Here is a 5183-nt window from a genome sequence, read left to right on the forward strand (position 1 = left end):
GCCGCGGTGGACGCGGCGTGGCGCTGCTTCGGGGACGGCGGGCTCCATGCCCTTGTCAACTGCTGCTCCTTCGAGGGTATGCACATACTAATGACAGACACTGATACACATGCCCAATTTTCCATCTGACAGAATTTTTTCACACATGCCCAAGCCCGACTAATCACCAACCTAAATGATTGCTCAGTTCTTCTCTGAATATTTCAGTCAGCTTATCATCCAGTAATTTCGTCCATGCATCTGTATTTGGCTACTGTATGAGCAGGGGAAGTGCAAGATTGCCTCAGCGTGACTGAAGATGAGTACAACAAGACCATGAAAGTCAATGTAATCACACCTTGGCTCCTGATAAAGGCGATAGCGAAGCGGTTCCGGGATGCGCAGTCGGGCGGCTCCGTGGTTTGCTTGACCCAGATCATCGGCGCTGAGAGAGGATTGTATCCGGGGGCTGCGGCATACGGCACAAGTTTAGGCGCCGTTCACCAGCTCGTCAGAGTAAGCCTGCTTTCCTGTTACCAAAAAAGCCTGAATGATTGCTCACGGAAATCCTGAATGCATACATGACCATGATGTTCTTCGTTTTTTCAGCTGTCGGCGATGGAGCTCGGCAAGCACAAGATCAGGGTGAACGCCGTCTGCCGCGGCCTCCACCTGGGGGACAAGTTCCCTCTCTCTGTTGGGTAGGAGAAGGCCGAGAAGGCGACCGGGGAGGTGATGCCGCTGCGGCGGTGGCTGGACCCGGACAAGGACCTCGCTTCCACGGTGCTGTACCTGGTCGGCGACGACTCCCGCTTCATGACAGGCACCACCATCTATGTCGACGGCGCACAGTCCATTGTGCGCCCTCGCATGCGTTCCTTCCTGTAGGTAGGTTAGTCATGCTGATCCTGGGGCTGGTTGGCCATGCTTGGATTTCACATTCCATCAGGATGACTCCCTGATATCTTGTTGTTGTTGTTGTTGAATAGCAACAGCGGTTTGTGCAAAGGGATCAACTGCCATAATTAAGCAGTCTCTATGAATGCAATAATTAACAGGGTTTAAGATGGTAGAGCAAAGATCAAAATTGACAAAGAGTATCCAGAATCAACATGAGTGGCACAGCAGGCCCTTCTTCAGATTAAAAGACAAACGCAGAACCTTGCTGCACACAGGCATCAAAGGAGTGAAATGGATTGAGTAGTCGACATGTGAGCTACCATGTTTCTATACATCTGTAATTAGTTCTTAGTATTTTTCCTTCATTTTTGTAGTTATGCCACCTGATTACGTTCCTGCCCTGTAACCTGTTGTTTCCCTCTTAATGAATGAAAAGCAGCACCTGCTGCAGTTCGTCAAAAAATAATCGTACCATCGTCACGTACGCGGGGCTAAACAGGACTGTGGGTGTCTGTGCTTTTCAGGTGGACCAAGCCGTATCAATGGCGTTCGGAGAGAACGGAGCAACCAACTACATCCGCATCCAGGTAAATAATTTATCTTGTACTGTAATTTTCTTCACGGCTGCTGAATTATTATTACCACTGTGAAATGTGAGTCAACCAAAGCTTACTGTCCCAATTGTTCCTGTCCTCAGGGTAACGGCATTACCGCCGGAGCGACGACGGAGGCGGCCATGGCGGAGCGGGGGGTGGAGTCGGTCCTGTTCCGGGGGAAGAAGCTGATGCCGCAGACCAACGACGAGCGGCTGGACGGCGTGGTGGAGCAGCTGGTGCGGGATCCTCCGTGATTCGGCCATTGCCATTCTCCACGGATCTGGCCGTGGCCACAACCGACGCTGCCGGTTCCATGGAGGAGCTCATCCCGGCCTTCTCCTCGTTTTCCTCCATGGTCGGGTCTCCTGGTGGAGGTGCCGATGCTGCCGGTTCCACAACACAAGAGCCCGTGGCAACGCGGCAAACTGAAGTTGTTCGCCGGCGTCGCACAGGGCGTCTTTGGCGTCGCAGGAAACCCTACCTCGGGGTTGGCATAGGGCATCTCTGGCGTCGTATGAAACCCCACCGCGGGGCTGGTGCAGGGAGTGGCCGACCATCCCACCCTGCTGAAGCCGCAGGGCGTCTCTGCCAAGTCCATGGTTGGCGAGTCCAAGGCCGTCTCTATCCAGGCCTCCGTGGTCGAGGCGAACTGCACTAACATCGATGTCTGCCCTGAACTGTTGTAAGTTTACTGACCGTGTGCTTCTGATTTCTAATGTATTCTTGCTGTTTGCATTTCTCTCATTCGTACCCTCGTATTACAGTGCATCTAAAAGCTCTTGTGATGATGGAAAGTCTACCTCCAAGGGACCAAAAAAGAAAATCGGTCCTAAAAGATCGTAAGTTGATCACTAGATCCATATACACGTCTGATATCGTGCTGTGTCCATCTGTTCATCGTTTCATGATCTGGTCCATGGTTTCTGTATTTGCAGTTCGCCTGACACATCTACTCACGATGACAGTGAAGTATATCAAGCTGGTGCTAAAAGAAGGTTTGTGTTTATCCTCTCTAATATATTTTTACTGTTGTTGTACTTGGTTGGTCGCTAATGCTTTTTTGATACAACATAAGCAGGACTCTTAACCCCTCTATTCCTCATAAGGAGAGCTTGGAGTCTGAAGATTTTTCTGCAAAGTAGGTTTCCCTTTGGCTCTAATTCATGATATTTGGTAACTTGTTGTTGTTGTAGTTATATTGATAACCTGGTGATTTCAGATACCAACAAAAATTTATTTGCCTATATTACGGTTGCAGAAGTCCTTGTGGATATCCTATACAGTATAAATATGAACCACCACTTGGTGGATCGCTGCTGTTTAGAGCTCTGCTCTGTTAATGCTACTTTGAGTCTAGATGGCATTAACTACAGAGAAGGGATCTAGCTAGGTTTGCAATGGCATGTGTACTAACGAATCATTTTAGTCTCAGGTTTTCCCTGCAAAACTGAAGTTCATGTCTCATGTTTGGATTAATCACGGTGTAGTCTGATGGTAATTTGTCTACTTGGTGCAGTTTATGTATTCTTCCACAACTTCATTTAATGCTTTCAGAGTTAAAGTTTTGGGGATAGTTTGGATGTTATACCCAAGGCATTATAATTGCTCTATATTATTCTTAATTTCATATATCATCACCTTAGACTACTCGAACTGTCGGCCATGCTTTGTGATCATGTGCGACGAGCATATTGTTCGGTGCTGCTATTTTCCATTCGCTGCTGGGTTGCTTCTACTCTCCACCAATCTGTCAAGTAGCAAAGAGTAGGTTTGACCTCAATTTCGATGCAGACATGGATTGGGATGTGATGCATGTACTTGCTAATTAACGGATTTGGATCTTGCCCTCAATTAGAGTTCCCAATCTCAACGAAGTGGGGTTTACGAATTTTATTATTTTTTAGCTTGAATGGACTGTAGCTTCGCTTAATTGACTGACAGTTGTATTTGACTGCATAACTGGATTAATTGATTTCATGGCAGATGCCGGTTTTGACCTTGGTTGATCATGCTTTGTTCCTTGTTTGGCCTGCAACATATTTTCTATGCATTCGCAGAAATGGTAACTGAATAATTACTTCATACTGCAGACCATCTTGCTTAATACCTGAGTCCCCGGCCCTTGTTGCTACAGGTTTATCTTGGACATGATTCTCAAAGAAGATACAGATGTGCATGCTTCATATCTTCTACACGCTTATGCAAAGCAGGATTTTATTCATATTTTGATGAGCTTAGTTTCTTATGCTAATGTTTGCTTCCGCCTGAAGGATACATATGGTATGTTTTGTGAGCGGTGGGTATGGATGAGGTGAGTGCGTCTGTTAGTGCATCATTTTTGTTGGATACTTTAATCTGTTAAGGTTGGTATATATTGAGTGTTGATGATGACATGTTTATTTTGATTGGCGTGGTTGCCTCAAAGTAATGCCCTGCTACTCCTTGGGGGGCGTGAGTGAAGATTTATGCCTTAAGCATAGGAATGAGGGAGTAGGTATCCAACAGAATAGGCGATGATGCTAGGAGAAAAAGAAGACTTTGATCTGGTTCTTCAAAGAGGTACATCAAGGAACAAGTACATGGTGCTACTCGATGGTCAGCCAGATTCTGACTATTATTTTCGGATGCCAAAGAGATAGCACATGATGTTCGACCGCTGGGGAATTGAAGTATAGTGCTTACCAATATACTGGCATGTATTTTTTTCTAAAGGATATAGTGGTTTCCTTTAGTTGAAATACATAAAATTTTCACCCCCAATGATTCAACAAGAGTTGTTCATTAAAAGTGTGTGGTCTCTTTCTTCATCAAGAATTGAAATATCTGTGCTATTATAACTCCATGGAGAGCAATAATATAATTTTCACAAGGGGTGACCTTTATTGGCTAATTGTATAGCTTATGATCTTATGGAGTTTAGGTTTGTAAATCCATGTATTTTTTAGATGAAGAAACAAAGAAGGAGATGACTATATCAAGGATCACATATGGTTAAATGTAGAAACAATGAACACGGTGGCATATCAGTTGCAACATGGTGAAATTTTTAGGATAGAAGGATAAACGAATTGCTCGGCCTGTTCAAGAGTTAATAAAAAAATGAACAGAGTGGCACAAGAATACTTTGCGGTAATGCATGCTGTTCGATTGTATGTTACAACGTGGCAATGACTCAGGATATATCGGATCTGCCTTTATGACGGTGGTGGATCAGCACGAACACAAGGGATGGGGATCAGGGCAGAGAGTAGGCGGTTGGCTGGGGACTCCTTGGTGGTCCGTGGGGGATATACAATGTGAAGGTGGGAGGGCGCCATGGCGAGGTGAGGTGGGCATCATCTGATTTTAAAGAAGAGGGCTCTAGCGAGAAATGTCCCGCTACAGCAGGAAACCGAGCGGGAAGGGATGGGTTCAACAGAAAAAGGGAATGGTGCGTCGTGGGTTGAGTTTTTTGTGTTAGGACCGTGTATTGGAAATAAAATGACGGATAGTCCGGAGAAGCACATTTCTCCTCCACATATGGTCTGGATTTGAAGAAGTACATATTGTCCAGATGGTTGAATATTGGGGTGCATGCAGGGTGCCCGTTTGATGTTCGAACACGCCCAAATATACGAGGAAGAAATGAACTTCGACCTTTGAGACGGCCTTAATCATCTGTTCGATTCATTTATATAAATCGCACTATATGTATGCATTGTCAAATTG

The 5183-nt window shown here is 45.7% G+C and overlaps 1 pseudogene; it reads left to right on the top strand.

Annotated features, from left to right (window-relative positions):
• Positions 1-4365, top strand: part of LOC119309313 — an 11694-nt pseudogene extending 7329 nt beyond the window's left edge.
• Positions 4366-5183: the final 818 nt, after the last annotated feature.

This window comes from Triticum dicoccoides, chromosome 5B, assembly GCF_002162155.2.
Source record: "Triticum dicoccoides isolate Atlit2015 ecotype Zavitan chromosome 5B, WEW_v2.0, whole genome shotgun sequence".
Taxonomy (NCBI): Eukaryota; Viridiplantae; Streptophyta; class Magnoliopsida; order Poales; family Poaceae; genus Triticum; species Triticum dicoccoides.